Source organism: Wyeomyia smithii, chromosome 2, assembly GCF_029784165.1.
Source record: "Wyeomyia smithii strain HCP4-BCI-WySm-NY-G18 chromosome 2, ASM2978416v1, whole genome shotgun sequence".
Taxonomy (NCBI): Eukaryota; Metazoa; Arthropoda; class Insecta; order Diptera; family Culicidae; genus Wyeomyia; species Wyeomyia smithii.
In genome coordinates, this window is record NC_073695.1 from 182,686,018 (window position 1) to 182,703,597 (window position 17,580).

A 17,580-nucleotide genomic window follows, 5' to 3' on the forward strand; every position below is an offset into this window, starting at 1 on the left:
AACCGGAAGTCGCCATCTTGGGTTTCAAACTGGCATTTGGCGACAATTTCTGGCCTCTGAGCGTCATTCCGGTTAAAAAAAAAACACCCATATTAGGTGGTATTTGGTCATTTTCGGCAGTTTTCCAGTCACCGGAAGTCGCTATTTTACAACTCAAAATATTGTCGGAGGTCGACAAACGTACAAACCGTGGAACACCACCCATGGATTGCCTCATACATTGACGAAGTTTACTATTATAAAATATTCGGCCGAGTCCACTCCACAGTAAAATGAGCATTTTCTTCAGTGTACCCATTAGGGTAATATTATTGTCAAAAGTTACTCTATTTCGCATGTCGTGTAGAACAAAATCAGAAGTGGCGCACCTAGCGGTCGAAAAGGTGACTAACGCTTCTGTCATTTTCAATTTGTCTTCATAATTTCACGTAAGTGAACTATATTGGTATTTAAGATATTTGGTTTTTGGGTCCTAAAGCTAAATTAGTTTTTATGTATCATTTGAATAAAACGTATTTTCTGAGCGTAATTTAAGAAAAATGTTTATCATTGTCCTTCGATTTTTAAATAAAGAATAAAATACTGCTCGAAATATCTTCGCCCATGTAGGGTATATAATAGAACTGTCATTTAAGACATTTCGATTAGTTTTTTATTCTCCATTGAAAAATCAAAGAACAACGATAAACATTTTTCAAAAATCACGTTTTGCTAAATGCGACGACTTTTGTCGAAAATTGGTAATATTTTTTGACATAGCTTTTAATGTTTCAACTGGCTAGAAGGACGCACGACGAAACTTGTCCAGGGAATTATAATTGGTGATATTTGGCAAGAGAAACGAGCATCGGTATAGTAGAACAGTAAGCGTGTAAAAGAAGATTATCACCACATTACACACAAGCACTGATAAACAACAATAATAAGCATGCCACTTCTTAATAGCGGTTTTGCTAACAATAGAAGTGCGGGATACAGCAGACACAGGGGGATATCTCACAATAGATCTACGATTCTGGTCGCAGTAAGGAAGTCCATACAGGAAAAAAAGTAGGAGGGTGGTATTCAAGACACGACCGCATGACGTTGACTACCGTATTCTTATATTCCATTAAAACAAATAGTAGAGGGAATTGCAACTCCAGTATTTGTTGCAATTTTAACAGTGCATTTCTGAATGCTGAATACTAGAAGAATGGATCTCTCTTATTTAATCGCTGTCATTTCATACATACCGCATGACGTAGGACTCTATATTTTTCATCTAACAGTGCTTTCTTATTTGCTGACATTAGAGCGCTTTGAACAATAATTAATAAATAATATAAATGACATATATGGATGAAACCTTATTTATATTGGCATCCCCGCTTCCCAGGTATTCAAATTAGAAAAGCATTTGTTCGTAGTTTAAAATAACAAGAAAAACATTAGAATTAACAAATTCGATGTATTCTTCCTATTTCAGTAGACGGTAATTACGAACATATTTGGTATTTGAGACCAGAAATGCACCAAAAGGGGCCAGGTGCCGAATATATTTTTGTTTTTGGTTAGTCCGTCCAGAGTTCCAGCCATTTTAGTATTTTGCAGTGCCATTTATTACTAACAGCCATCAGCATAACGAGTGAAACCGGCACGAGATGACCGGTACTCTTGTCTTTCCTCCTTTCAGCTGCTATCACCTAGCGTCCGCATGTCGCTGGTGCAGTTTTGGAATCAAAATGATGGGGCGCCGGCCGCTGTCGTAAAATTAACACCAACAAACAGATGCATATTTGCAAGGTTTTATCCGCTAGCAGCAGCATTTTGTAATAAAACAGAAAATTCAATTAGCCGCTTCTGTAACAAAATTTCGAGGCACCAAAAGGGGCCAGGTGCCGAATATATCCATGTTTTTGGTCAGTCCGTCCAGAATTCTTTCAAGATAGCGTCGGTATGTAGCCGGTACGGTTTAGTAATGAAACTGATGGGGTGAAATGTTCGAACGGTACGTTTTATACCAAGGCTTCGTCAGATAAATAAAAAGAAGGTGGAGCTACATAGGTGATGGAATGGTAAGGAAACATATTTCTTGAAAGCTGCGCCGGCCGCTGTCGTAATATCAACACCAACACAAACATTCATTTATGCAAGGTTTTTTCCGCTTGCAGCAGCATTTGGTAAAACAGAAAATTAAATTAGCCGCTTCTGTAACAAAATTTCGAGGCACCAAAAGGGGCCAGGTGCCGAATACATTTTTGTTTTTGGTTAGTCCGTACAGAATTCCAGCCATTTAAGTGTTTTGCAGTAGCCATTTACTACTAAAGCCACCAGCATTACGGGTGAAACCGGCACGAGATGACCGGTACTCTTGTCTTTCCTCCTTTCAGCTGCTATCACCTAGCGTCCGCATGTCACTGGTGCGGTTTTGGAATTAAAATGATGGGGCGCCGGCCGCTGTCGTAAAATTAACACCAACAAAAAGATGCATATTTGCAAGGTTTTTTCCGCTAGCAGCAGCATAAACATCGGAAACAGAAAGTGACCACAACAATAACAACAAAGTCAGATCGATTGTATCCTTTAGTGTCGACTGTGCTTGGGAAGAGAGGTAGTGATTGGCTGCGCGGTATGATTTAGACAATCGATATTGATTACCAATTTTTCAATAGTGTATCTCAAAAAATAGTTTGTTTTTGTTACATAAATTTAACCGTAAAAGAATTTCTGATCGATTGATGCCAAAACCTCGAAAACCTGATTATAGATGACTGCAAAATAAGCGCTCAAAACCTGACCACTTTTCCCTGCTTTTCTCTGGTTGAATTACTAGATTTTCAAATTCAGGGGCCTAACTTCGATATAGACGTCAACGTCAAAAAATGTTTCAACACCAGTAGGTCTATGAAATTCGAGTGTACCAAACCAAGGAGAACGCTTCAAAATCATGTTCAGAATTTTATTCTAAGTTTTCTTTCTTGCTGAACAACTACTTGACCAGATCATAGAGCATTACTGGTGACCATTGTTTCTCGACACTATTTCAACAGCACACTGGGAAGTTGGTCCACTTCAGCAGCTTGATTGTTTTTCAGCCAACCGAGAAAATCGGCGTCCAGCAGTTGCTCAATATTTGGTCGAGAGTTGAGAGTTTTGAGCGCATGCTCATAACTACTAGAGAGTGGTCCTAATCTATATTCGCACTGCGCTAGGTGTGATCGTTGATGATATCGTAGAAGAACCTGCCCTCGAACGTGGTCGATTTGGTTCTCTGTCTGTTGGTTGGTATAACCTCCAAGTGGTTTCGTAGATATCTTTGCAGGGGAAAAAGGTACTTCGGACTACCATACCACTGCTATGAGGCTGCACCGATGGCAGTTATCATTAGACCAGGCGTGCAGGCTATCTGGCCCTATTACCGGTCTATACGTTGCCTCCCGTCCTACCTGAGCATTCATGTGTCCAATGACGACTATCACCACAGACAAACAGACGTACCACTGAATATAAAGTTCTAAAAAAAATTGTGGGTCAGACTAACTTGTGTGACACCTACTGGACATATTCCGCAAAAGATACACTTTCAGCGTTTCTGCTGGTTTTGGCAGCACGTTGCTCGAATACTGTCAACTGAGTTCAAAGGAAAAGACACATCAGCGCCACCACCGCTGCGGCGGGAATATTCCGCATAACTGAAACTTATTTGAATTGATCGTTATTTTGATCCACGAAAATAAATCTCGTGGTACGTCTGTTTGTCTGTGCTAACACGTCCCGTGACGGGCAGCTATCGTACTCCTGGTTCAGCTTCGCGTAGAACGCTTCCTTCTCACCCTCAGGCCTTCCTTCGTGTGAGCAGTGCTGAAGTGATTGTTCAGCTACAATTCAGTGTATATACAGCCAATGAAAAACTGTTTATGAATAAACTGGAAATAGAAATAATAGAAATCAATACGTATGCATGTATGTCAAGATGGACGAATCGGCAACGCGTTCTACCAGCAACCTCATGAGCATAAGTTCGAAATTCGAGACTGGCAGTAAAGTAATTGGATACTAAAAAGGTAATTTTCACTAACAATAATATAAAAATAAACAATGAAAAGTACACACAAAAGTGCAAAAAAAAACCGAAATAGATTTAGATGTGTTCGAATCGCCTAAACAATAAAAAGTTGTCTAATTGGGACGAATATATATTTTGAATTATATTTATCGTAGCTGTAATAAAGATGAAAAAGCGTTTTTTCAGAAAGACAGAATGTACAATTTTAGCCATGGAATTGTCATATAGGTGCTTATTTGCACTATAAGCCAGCTACTGTTGGATGTAATAGAGTATTTCTACAAACTGTACAAAGAATGAATAATCGCTTCAACAGAATCGATCAGCACGTATAAAAGTTGTTCAAATGGCTGAGTTATTTCTTACTAAGCCTTTGTTCGGCTATTTAGGAAGCCGAATGTAACAAGTAACTGATTTAGTTCTCCAAAACTGACTGATTAAAAGCTGATTAAACACTTAAAAATAAATTATTCAACCTATGTTCAGCCGTCAACTGAATAAGATTAGCTATAAAAGCACCTATTTAGCCTGAAAAATGTTTCTTAGGTAGTATCAAGAAAAGTTTATTCAACCTGTTTGTTCAGTGTTTAATTGATGTTGTCTAATAGCTATTTTTTTAATCAAAATAGCGCTTAACCAGCCAACAGTTAAATAATGGAGTGTAGTGGAGTATTTCACAATTTTTTTAAACCTAAATTGATTGCTTGTTCAGCTGATAAATCAACTGAGCGTTGTGGCAATCGATTTCACCTGTATGCAGACTTTATTCAGCTATTTTGAAATTATTAGCTGTTTTATTCAGCCCCATTGTTTGTTGGGAATGCTTGCAATGATCGCGAAATTTTAATAATCTTTCGCTGACCTTAAAGCTATTTTTTTGTGCGGACTGTGTGGTTTGTTTACGGATAGTATCTTACAAAATGAATATTTGATTTCGAGTACCGAGCAACTCAAAACAGACTATATACTTCGATTTGCTTAACCCTGGTAAAGTAAAGCAAGAATCATTTATGAGGCAAACAACCCGAATTTAGTGTGCGTGACTGATCTGTCAAAAAGCTCTATTTCGTTGCTGGTCCATGCCGACAATATTATAAAGAGATTTTTTAATAGTTCATAATCTCCATGAATTATTCTCAATGTGTTTTAGACAGGCGTACTATATTTTTGTCAGCTACATGATTCTTGCACATATTTTTTTACATCTAATGTTTTGCCATCATTTAACGCATTTAATCAAATGTCAAGGGCAAACGAAGTAAGGAACCATTCCTATACAACGTAGACAAGATTAAAAGCATTTAATACCAAAGGCATTTCAAAAATATAGGTTCTTCAGAACCAGGCTCTCGATGTTACCAGTCCTCAACTTATATACTCGGAGAACCTTTTCCATTTGAGTATAAAGCTATCAGATACAACGGTAAAGAAATATAAAACATTAGTTTAGGCTATTTGAACAATATCTTTAAAAAGCACCACCGTACCTTAGGGGCCATCCACATACCCCGTGGACAGCTTTGAATGGGGGGAGGGGGGTGGTTGGCTAATGTCCACGGTTCATATAATTTTTCTAGAATTTAGATGGGCAGTTGTCCACGGAGGGGGATGGGGGTCAAAATCGTTAAAAATCTGTCCACGTGGTATGTGAATTACCCCTTACACATTTACTACATGTAGCTTCTTCTTCATACCTTTTTTCTAGACGATCAGTTTCTTTTATCAGCCGTTAAAGCGATTAAATTCGATAATACTAAATGCCAAAAACTAAAATAAAAAACTTTCACTTCGTTTTATATTTCTTTTTCATTCATGATTGAAATCACCAACCAACGGTCCAATTGAAACAATACATCTTATCAGAGTCAATGTTTATATAGAGTCGCGCGAAGAGAAAATCTATCGTTTCGGCAACACAGTTTTTGTGCCGTTTGTTGCCAAGAACTATACAGTTCTGTTTTTCACCAGGCATAAGCGGATATCGTTTTTTGAAATTCTTCACAAGGTACACAGTTTTGAAAGATTACACCGGTGATGTTTTGTTAAATTTAAGTGAACCAGTGTACAGGTTTAATGTTGGATTGAAATGTGTAAGTAAAACTTCGGAAAAACACATATTCTTTATTACGCTCAATTACAACACTTTTCATCCACTCCTAACATTATCACCTTGTTTATTTACATTGCTCGATTGGTACCCTCGTTTGACACTGATTTGGTTCCTTAGGTTTCATCTTAGCGGGACTCTTATAAACATAGACTCTGCATCTTATAAGAGAACGCAATCTGTCAACAAAATCGCTGCATCCAAATCATAGATGGCCGTAGTGTCCATTTCTTCGTACCCAGGTACAGCCCTGCGCAATTTTGATACTCTCATCGCCGAAATGCTCTCCTTCTTGCTCTCATCTGTGTCGAGAACATCTTGCCAGCCTTTTCCTGATGAGCCTAGCATAATATCAGAGTGAAGAAGAGTGCGGAGTCGAAAAAAATCTTTTGTGTGTTTCGCGTCGGCCATTAAAACACTTCAGCTAGCACTCCTCGGGGGCGAACTGTGCGCTGCAGCCTGAACCATTTCGGCGATGAAGAAAGCCAAATTCATCCGCTGAAAGTGGCTTTTATCGCGTTTTATTGCGGGAAACGTGTATACGCACATGCATACTATTAGTTTAGTGTACCGATTAGGTCGACGGTCAACGCTGTATACGTGAAATTTTAGGATTCTTTTTGAGACAGTTCTGGCGGAGCACCTTTTTCCTCTGGATGTAAGAAAAAGAAATTCTGTGAATCAAAGTGGAAGCAGTAAGAAGAAGTGTTTGTTTCTATCGCTTACCAGCGATTTGTATGTTGTGTGAATAAATGTCAATATATTTTTGGATCTCTGGTCATTTTTGAGTGAAGTGTCAATAGAACAGTGTCTATGAACTGTTGAAATATTTTATACTGAAGCCGCTCGTGTACATTGAAGAAGGTAAATCTTCACTTCTCCATTTCTTCTCTCAAAGGAGATAGGGTCGGATTAGCATTGGTAAATCTGTAGCATTCTTGAAAGCGTATGTAAATTCAAGCAGCGTATGATAATATTGGTCCGCTGGAGGAACGGAGAAAACAGTAGAATACGTCGGATCATTGAATACTATTGGAAAGGGAAACATGACGATAACTTAAAATAAGTAGCGGCCGACATTGGCCTATGAATGAAACACTGTTCGACCAGTTTAGAACCTGCTAGCGGCTGCTGCAAGAGGAAGTTTACGAAGCACCTTTTCTCGATGGTGTTGGTAAATCGCGGATTAAATGTGCGGTTGTGTTACTTGTGTTTGTGATTCCGTGACGCTCGCTGATAGTTGCCAGTACTCCCCTATAAATATATTTGACTTTTTCTTCTCCGTTGCTTGCTCCCCCTCTTCGAAAGTCTGTCTTACGGCAGGAAGATGAAGCAAGTGACGACGGAGCAACGAAAAATAACTAGTCAAAATGGATGAATAATTTAAACAAGCAATCGTACCATCCGAGGCCCTCTGTGGCCAGCAGTACTTTCTTTGTTTATATCCATAAATTACATTTCGACAGATCCGTAAGAGTGCGTCCCGAGCTCTGGATTGTATCGCCTTTCCATAGAGTACCACCAAGGTGCTCATAAAGTGTTAAGTTTTATCGCTAGAGCAAGCTCGATGTCATAAAGCAACATATTTTATTTGTTTATGCTGTCACAAAGGTAGAACAAATTTCGCAACCGTGAAGCGCTGGGAACGAGAGGAAATAATGAAATACAGGTAGTCCGTACGTACAAAGCAACCCCCGGGCGGGAGGGATCAGTTCTCGGCTACTTAGACGATTACCTGACGTTCCTGCATTGTGAGATAAGCCGCCGTCGCAAGTTGACTTTTCGCACAACGATTCCCGCAGGTAGCACCAAAGAAGAAACAGTAAATTTTAAAGTAAATAAATAAACTACACTTTGTGCCTTTCTGCAGTTGCTTGCCAGCGACTCATCCTAATGGGTTAAGTTATAATATGCCTAAGTCTTGTAATCCAATCTAACGGGAGGAAGGTACGCTTCAAGAAAGATCTGGGCAAGACGAAAAGGTAGAAAATTAAAACATTGAGGAGATACCTGCGGGTGCTACATCCGTGCATTATAGCTAGTGCTGATGAGAAAAGGCAATTTGGACGCAATATTAACGGTACACTGACGTGATTTGAAAGTATCATCGTCGGTGGAATGCGAGACTTTAAGGGCAACAACCATACGCAGACTATGAGGACCGCGCAATTTAATTATTATAATGCGATGGAACGGTCTGTCAGTATTGGTAAATCATTTCATGCGTTTTAGATTGTACTCATGGATGCTAATTCTACCGGTTACGTAAATACACACTAATTGCATCGAGTAATTGATAGAAGTAATTTATCTGTCAGCGCCACACAAATCGTTTTTTTTTCCTTCGTATGACCGTTCCAATCGAGAGAACGGACTTATGTTTGCTGAGTCGGTTTGATTGATGTGAAAACTCGTAGGTTTGTTACTGTCAGACCGGAAAGGTTATTTTAACGTATGTCGTTATCACGTTTTGGCTTTAAAATTTTACCGTCGGGGTAAGTGAAGCGGTAGTGAATTTCCGTGTGTACGTACTACAAGTGATTCTTCATGTTCAATCAGTGCCAGTACTGATGATGTCTACTATGCAATGGCTTTTAAATCTTACACAGTGCTTGATAAGACTAATAGAAGCTCATAAATTTCTTCTCTATCAAAAGATAATCAAATACCGACAAGGATAAATTAAAAAGTAAATTCATTTATTATTTTCAAGCACCGGGTGAAATCAATCACAATCGTTGTTGTTGAAAACGATACCTACCTAAATGTTTCTCTGCAATAAATTTGAACCGATTCTAGAAATGGAAAATAAGTTTATTTTTGATTACCGCAGCAATTTTTGGTAGAAGGAACTCTATACTGAGGTTCATACTGTGTAAGTAAAAATAAAACCCTCACGGGTGTCCCAGCTGGTCGGCTAATGTTGGTTTCCATGTGTCTAGACCAATTTGTCATAAAAAGTTTGTGAAATGATGTTTTGAAAAATAAAAATGCTTTTGAAATTTAAAACTTTTTGTTGAGTTCAACAAGGTTATTTTGTTCCGGCTTTTGAGTTGAACTAAAACGTAAACTGCCCATAAACGCATAAGAGTCACACTGCCAAAAACGTACAACTGAGTAAAACGCAGTAGACGCAGGTAAACCATAGCATTCTTTCCTTCCTATGGATTCAATCAAAGAAACAAAAATTTAAAATAAGCATTCATCCGGGTAAATATATTTGTGCATAATACTTTTTTATGCAATAAGGTTATTGTTGTTCCGATCAGTACACTTATTTTGGTCTTTTAATGAAAGTTATCATGATTTTCTGCTAATTGGTTTTAGCACTGAGCCTGTTATGCGTTTATTCGTAACGTGGGACTGACCAAATTCAATATTTTTTTCATCATTTTAGCAACAAACCTAACTTTTGTTGTAAATTTTCAAGAGCACACGTAATGTAAAGAAGTTTCTAAGGTTTATCTCAAAAGTGATGAAAACTCAAATGGGACTGTTTTGCATTTATGGGCAGTAAATCTGAGCATATAACATAAAAGTTATTGATTGATTGGTAGCAGAAGTTCTTTGTCAAGGAATTATTTATAGCCGTATGAATTTGCTTTATACATACCTGACAATATCTAGCCGACTGCTGACCGTGATCAAGCTGTTTGTCCCATGAAAACGATGTTTTTTTATCAATTTAATCATACGAAACAATTTCTCCGAACTGTTACGGTAGTACTACGTAAAAGACCTATCTGGTTTTCACGATACCATCGACTACACGATAAAAAAATGCACAACTGTAGTCGCGTTAAAGCGATAATATAGCAAATGTTACAATACTGTAATTACTAATCGATTTCATTCAATGTAAAAAACTTTTTGTCGGATAAGGCCTAACGGAATTATCAGAACGTAGGTGTAAAGGTATACACATTTTTGAGATGGAGGGTAAATACGAAATGTCGCTTGCTGATAGTAACTCTTAAATGAGACTTACGTCTCCGTTTTTTCGAGTCAGGTTATACTGTTAACATTTTTCAATTGTCAAAGACACGACTTAAACATCTGCATGACATTTGTATGTCCAAGGTATATGGTAATAATTCAATAGGTACACCAAATTGTAGCCAGTCATTCTACCATTGTTCACGATTTTGAAATTTGTAAATCTTTTTCGTTATTTTATTTACTAAAATGGCTTTCAGCCACAGGCTGATTTGCCACCGAATTGTTAAACTTATATGTGTACAACTCAACTCAGTTCTGCACATTCGGGACGTTACTTTTTTACATATCTTGCCAACGAGTTCAGACAATTTTTGAATATTCCTTTTTTCGCTGAGGTACTCTTGATACCATCGATTCTACTGAAACAAAACCAATCTGTTACATTTTGATCTCGCAGCGGTTTTTTTGTTTATTTGACACAGATTTTGCAGCCAATTAAAATATTACAGAGCTAGCGGACGCTACAGACTAACAATAATGGTAATCGAGATTCGAACATACGACTACTGGGTCGAGAGTTTTGTTTCGTACCACAGATGGCTCGAATTTGAATAATCGGTTGTCCTCTGATGGCCATCAGTTGCCTGTTGTCATCATCTACCTCCGTATGACACATTTTGCTATTTTTCATAAGCGCAACGCGGTTAGGTTCGCAAGATCACATGAAAACCGATGAGTGGATGAAAAGTGACCCAGAAGCTATTGACGGTAATTAGCACGGCAGTTTGTGCGTCATTTCTGTCGATGGTTGAGGAAATAGAAAATAGAAAAGCACCGGTCCAATCGCCTTGTTTTGTAAACAGCTTGACAAACCTTCATACCTGTCCCAACTGACTTTGATACCACTATCGCTTACTGGAAGTTATAAAATTAACTTTTAGTATTCAATTTTATCAGTTCATGTCCAAATAATTCAAAATAAGTTTTATATTGATTGATGGTTTTGTTCAGAGGTTTTCGTTCATAACTGACGCATTAAATGCAGTTAACATTTTGAAATAACGCTATTTCTCATTACTGTCTTTTCTCAACATCATAAAATAAACAGCATAAACTATTTATTGTGATTTATCAACATTAAAATGTGTAACAAGGCGTTTCGCATATTAAATTACACAGGTTAACATTTCAGTCTTCAAACAGTCCCAATCTTCAAAAACCTATATAAAACTTTGTGCCAGTATAAGTGAGATCGCTTTTCGCAAACAGTAGTTTCAACATGTGACTGAGAACATTCTAATTTCTAAATGTTGGTAGTCTACGAACATGTTAGTTCAAAGGCAGTGGTTGTTCCCGGAAATAACAAAATAAATCCTATTTATGCGTGCTCGGATAAGGGAACAACTTTTGTGTCAAAGTATTTGAAAATGTCCACCCATCGTTCATTGATCTTTTTAGTGGAGCAATACTTCCCGAAAGTAAACTAGTACGTTTTCCGAATAGTTTGAAAAATCTGGACAAAATTCAGACAGAAATTTGATCTTCTGAAAATCCGAACAGTCTTGAAAAAAACCGTATAGTTGGTATGCACACATCCATTTTTTTGAAGAAGTCAAAATTTGGGTGTATTGATAGATAGCGTCAAAAAAAGGAGCAGTTTTTACGACACAGAATTCAGATGCTACCAGAGAGATTAGGAAAAGATGCGATGGACAGCCTGAACCTATTTCCCCCAAACTTGGAATACATGTTTTCTTTGTACAAAGGAGGTAGTCATAGGCGTATTGGAAATGGAGAGGAAAAACTCCAAAAGGAGGAGGAAGCCAATTGTCAACATTTTTCGTGCATAACGAAAACTTTTTGAATAAATTTGAGGTATTTCTGGCCCTGGGTCATAAGCAGGCGTCAGAAGTTGATTTCTGGAGACCGTAACATTATGTTCAACGCTAATTAAATCCTAGCTAGCGACTTTAGATTTCTGGGAGGCTGTGTGAATGTGAAAATATTCACAATTCCCCCAAGAATGTTTGTTCTACAACAGGTTTTCTGCCGCAGTCTTATGCAAAAACCTTCCGAAGAAAACCACTGCCGAAGACGTTCGATACCCTATATCTTTATTTGAAATTTGAGAATTGTATGAAATTGTGAAATCTCTTTCAATCGGAATTTATCGCATAAAAATACATATATCAATAAATTGCATACCATTATTCCTCAGTACGTATATCGCCTCCAAAATAGTACACATATGCTGTTTTTGTGCATCAAATGCGAGTTTGTATGATCACATTATTATACGTATGAAAAAGTTGATTGGGATATACACACGATTTACTGCTCTCTTCAAGCAAGTGCGTCGCTTTTGCTCAGCAGTGTGAGGCTCTGGTTATAGTGGGCGTGAATCGCGGCGCAAACGATTTGCCTTGCCATGTATTAATGATACACATTTGGATTTGTATCACGTCTATGTATTCCTTCTGCAGCTGATGCGTTATGCTTTCCACACATTTTTGTGCGTGATTAGAGCAGAAAATGTGTGAACTGAGAGGACACAGTGACTGCGTAAGATTTGAACTTTTGCTCATCCGAAGATTTGAACTTTTGCTCATCCGATCCGGATAAGAACTTTAAAAGTAATAAAAAATTTTGAGCTGCGGAGAGCTCAAGAAATTTTTCTTCGTGGTACATGAAGAATTACCGCGACAAGCAGCTTTCGAAGACTTGAATTCTTATAGTAAACACCTGAACAACCAAAGGATTCAATCCCTGCAACGTGCGAGGGAGAGTGTCGACAAATTTTATAGACCGAATTTTCGGAAATATTTACTCCTTTCGATAAGAAAAAGGTAAACAATTTTAATACTCAATCAATAGACCTACTTCCCAAAATTTCTTCACTGAAACAGATTGCGAATGAAATTTTGGTCTATTAACAAAATTTCAATCGCATAAAAGCCCTGTAAAATGAGAGCGGGGGCCTAGTGTGGTTGGTAACGTCTCCGCCAACCACGCTCGACGCCTGGGTTCGAATCCCACCGCCGACATAGGTGTCTATGGTTGTGAGGTGGCGTGATCCACCCACAACCAACCCAACTGGTCTAGATTCAATCCTAGCCGACACCGGGAGATTTTCTGAGGCGAAAAATCTCTGGGATCACGCCTTCCATCGCATGAGGAAGTAAAGCCGTTGGCGCCGGTCCGTTAACAAACGGGTCGTGAGTTAGGGACCTGGGTGTGGAGTCGCCACCCTGGGCGTCGGTAATTGGCCACAACAGTGGCGGAAATAGACCGACGGAAAATAAGCGAGAATAAAAAAAAAATCGTTTTCCATTATTCTGGCAACTGAAACCAGCTGAGATGAAAGTGTAAGAAGTGAAGAAGTTTTTGGGAGTGCCTAAAATGTATTCAGAGATGATAGGAATTTGATGAAGCCCGGAAGAAATTAGTATTCATAGCAGTTTCGTCTAACTTCAGTTCAGAAATTAAAAAGACAACACAAGTTAAAGAATTCGTGGGTGAAATTACACATAGCAGGTGAAATACACGTGTTTGTCTCAGTATCTTTTTCTGCTGACCATGCTCACGAAACCCCTTTGAAACCCTCTTCCAAATTGCTAAATAAATTTTGTCACTACTTCCTCCTGAGGCTAAAATCCATATCCATGGAGACTTTAATCAACGCCATGCAGATTTTATTCAGGACTCCAAAAATAAATGCATTCTTCTTTCAGTCGTTGGGGACAATGAAAAACCGCTTATTTCAGACTGAACCAAATTAACAACAATAAAAATCACAAAGCTGTTACTTAGACTTTTTATTTCCGAACATTTATGATGATTTCTCTGTGACCGAATCCACTATAGAAAAATGAGATGTAACACACGGCAATCGAGAATTCTTTATTAACACTTGCGCACCGGAAACCCAACAACTATGCAGACGAAGAAGGCAAACTTTGAAAATATTCGCAATAGACTGAACAATGCGCACTGGCAATGTATTCTTAGAAATAGGGGAAATGTCGACGCGGCTTTGGATACTTTCTATGAAATTTAATTAAATAGACTTAGACAGGAAATACCCCTGAAGAAAAGGAGACCTATTAGGAATACAAAAAAAAACCTGTCTGGTATAACAGTCAAATTAAAAATTTGAAAACCCGGTAACAAAAAACACATAAAACCTACATAAAAGACAACAGTAGTGAGCTGAGCTTGAAATAAATCTTGTCCGAAGAACTTCTATAATTACGTGAAAATTAAACTAAAATCTGACAATTTTCCTTCTATAATGTATCTTTTTGCAAAATGCTTCCAAGAAATCTGTACAACATTTTCTGAAGAGGATCGCGACCGCGATTATTTTACATTTTATTCGAGCTTCTCGAGGAATATTGGCGTAAACCGACTTCATGTGTAGAATAAACGTTAAATAAATTAGATGCCTCAATCAGGTCCTGGGCCTGACGGACTGCCTCCAGTATTTATGAAAAATCTTGCAACGGAGCTTAATGCTCTATTGCTATGGCTTTTTAACATGTCACTAGAATATAGATGCTTCTCAAAAAATGGAAAAGCTCATTTCTACTGCCTATCTTCAAATCTGGCCGGAAACCCAACATACGTAATTATCTCGGAATAGTCAAATTTTCTTGCATTTCCAAACTATTCGAAGCGATTGTTAAAAAACTATTTCTCTAAATTAAAAACCCAACAACTGAGAAGCAACATGGCTTCTTCAAGGGCCGTTCAACATCGACCAATTTACTTGATTCATTGAATGCAATCGATAATGGAAACCACGTAGAAGCTCTTTGCACAGACTTTAGCAAGGCATTTGATCGCATAGACATACCAATGCTTCTCTTTAAATTCCAAAAAAATGGGCTTGAGCCAGAACTCCCAAGGCTTTCACTTGGGACCTTTTCTTTTCATCTGTATGTTAACGACATTTTCGCTATTACCAAAAAACTAAAAGTGTTAATTTATGCCGACGATATGAAGCTTTTTTGGAAATAAGAAATGAAGAAGAGATCAATGCATTACAGAGTGTCTTCACATGGACTACACATATTTTTCACATGGAGTAAAAAAAGTTTATTAGAGATAAATGTAAAAAAATACAACCTAATATCATTCTGTCGAAAAAGAACAACTGCAAATTGTGAAAGAGTAAGGGACTTAGGAATTGTCTTAGACTCCAAACTAACCTTCATTGACCATTATAATCCACAAAGCTAATAACATGCTAGCCTTATAAAGCGTTTTTGTTACAACTTTCAGGATCCGAATACCATCAAAACGCTATATAAAGCCTATGTAAGATCAATACTGGAATACTGCAGCAGTGCATGGTCACCCTATACGATCACACACGAAGAAAGCATAGAATCAGTACAAAAGCTATTTCTATTGTATGCCGTTCGTGAATTAGGCTGGACATCATTTCCTCTTCCGTCATTAGAAGCACGTTGCATGCTCATAAACATTCAATCATTGAAATGGCGTCGTGAATTTGCAATAGTTTCATTTTTAAACGATATCGTTTTGCAGCGCATCAATTCAGCTATACTTTTATCTAAGCTAAATTTCTGCGCACAGACAACTTCGAAATCGAAACATGTTTGCCATCAATCATTACCGCACAAAACTTCGCATTAGCTACATGGGTCTTCCCCAGGGCTCATGTTTAAGCCCCCTTCTTTACAACTTTTATGTAAATGACATCGACGAATGTCTGGCAAATTCATGCACGATAAGACAACTTGCAGACGACAGTGTAATCTCTGTTACAAGAGCCAAAGCTGCCGATTTGCAAGGACCATTGCAAGATACCTTGGACAATTTGTCTGCTTGGGCTTTACAGCTAGGTATCGAATTCTCTCCGGAGAAGACTGAGATAGTAGTTTTTTCTAGGAAGCATGAACCTGCTCAGCTTCGAACACAATTAATGGGTAAAACGATTTCTCAGGTTTTGGTACACAAATATCTTGGTGTCTGGTTCGACTCTAAAAGCACCTGGGGTTGTCACGTGAGGTATCTGATGAAAAAATGTCAACAAAGAGTGAATTTTCTTCGTACAATAACCGGACAATGGTGGGGAGCCCACCCAGGAGACCTTATAAGGCTTTACCAAACAACGATACTGTCTGTTATTGAGTACGGGTGTTTCTGCTTCCGCTCCGCAGCAAACACACATTTGATCAAACTGGAGCGAATACAATATCGTTGTTTGCGTATCGCCTTGGGTTGCATGCAATCGACCCATACGATGAGTTTGGAGATCTTAGCTGGAGCACTACCATTGAAAAACCGCTTCTGGAGCCTGTCTTCTCGTATTCTAATCAAATGTGAGGTCTTGAACCGTCCCGTGATTGAAAATTTTGAAAGGTTAATCGAACTTAATTCTCAAACCCGTTTTATGACATTGTATTTCAATCACATGTCCCAAAATATTAACCCTTCTTCGAATATTCCAAATCGTGTCGACTTATCAAATACTTCTGATTCTACTGTGTTTTTCGATACATCCATGATAGAAGAAACTCGTGGAATCCCGGATCATTTACGCGTGCAGCAGATCCCTAAAATTTTTTACAATAAATATCGAAACATCAACTGCAACAATATGTTCTACACTGACGGATCACTTCTTGATGGGTCCACTGGCTTCGGTATCTTCAATAACAATTTAACCGTCTCCCATAAGCTCGATAATCCTGCTTCTGTTTACGTCGCAGAATTAGCTGCAATTCAGTACACCCTAGGGATTATCGAAAAAATGCCCACGGACCATTATTTCATCTTTACGGACAGTCTCAGTTCCATTGAGGCTCTCCGATCGATGAAAGATGTTAAGCACTCTCAGTATTTCCTGGGGAAAATACGGGAACATCTGAGTGCTTTATCCGAAAAATCTACTCAGATTACCTTAGCGTGGGTTCCTTCTCACTGCTCGATACCGGGTAATGAGAAAGCGGACTCTTTGGCTAAGGTGGGCGCAACAAATGGTGATATTTATGAAAGACCAATTGCCTTTAATGAATTTTTCGCATTTGTACGTCAGAATACGATCATCAGTTGGCAAAATTCTTGGACCAAGGGGGAACTGGGAAGGTGGTTACATTCCATAATCCCCAAGGTATCGACGAACCCGTGGTTCAAGGGGTTGGATGTAGGTCGGGATTTCATTTGCGTGATGTCCCGGCTTATGTCCAATCACTATAGATTTGACGCGCATCTCCGTCGTGTTGGGCTCGGGGAGAGTGGTATCTGTGCCTGTGGTGAAGGTTATCACGACATAGAGCACGTTGTTTGGTCATGCCCTGTACACCGTGACGCCAGGTCTAGATTAATAGCTTCCCTGCAGGCCGAAGGTAGGCAGCCGGCTGTTCCTGTTCGTGATGTCTTGGCGAGCCGTGACCTATCCTACATGTCCCTTATTTACGTTTTCCTGAAATCCATCCACGCCCCAGTTTAGTCCTAT

General features: G+C 38.6%; 1 protein-coding gene across 3 annotated transcripts in view; it reads left to right on the forward strand.

Moving 5' to 3' along the window:
- Positions 1–6,488: 6,488 nt before the first annotated feature.
- LOC129721313 (homeobox protein extradenticle) overlaps positions 6,489–17,580 on the forward strand; it is a 64,309-nt gene continuing 53,217 nt past the window's right edge. For 2 of the 3 annotated variants that reach the window (XM_055673750.1, XM_055673751.1), the window contains exon 1: positions 6,489–7,019. The gene's annotated coding sequence lies outside the window, so the exon portion shown is untranslated. The remainder of the gene's footprint in view (positions 7,020–17,580) is intronic. The other variant, XM_055673752.1, reaches the window with a different exon arrangement.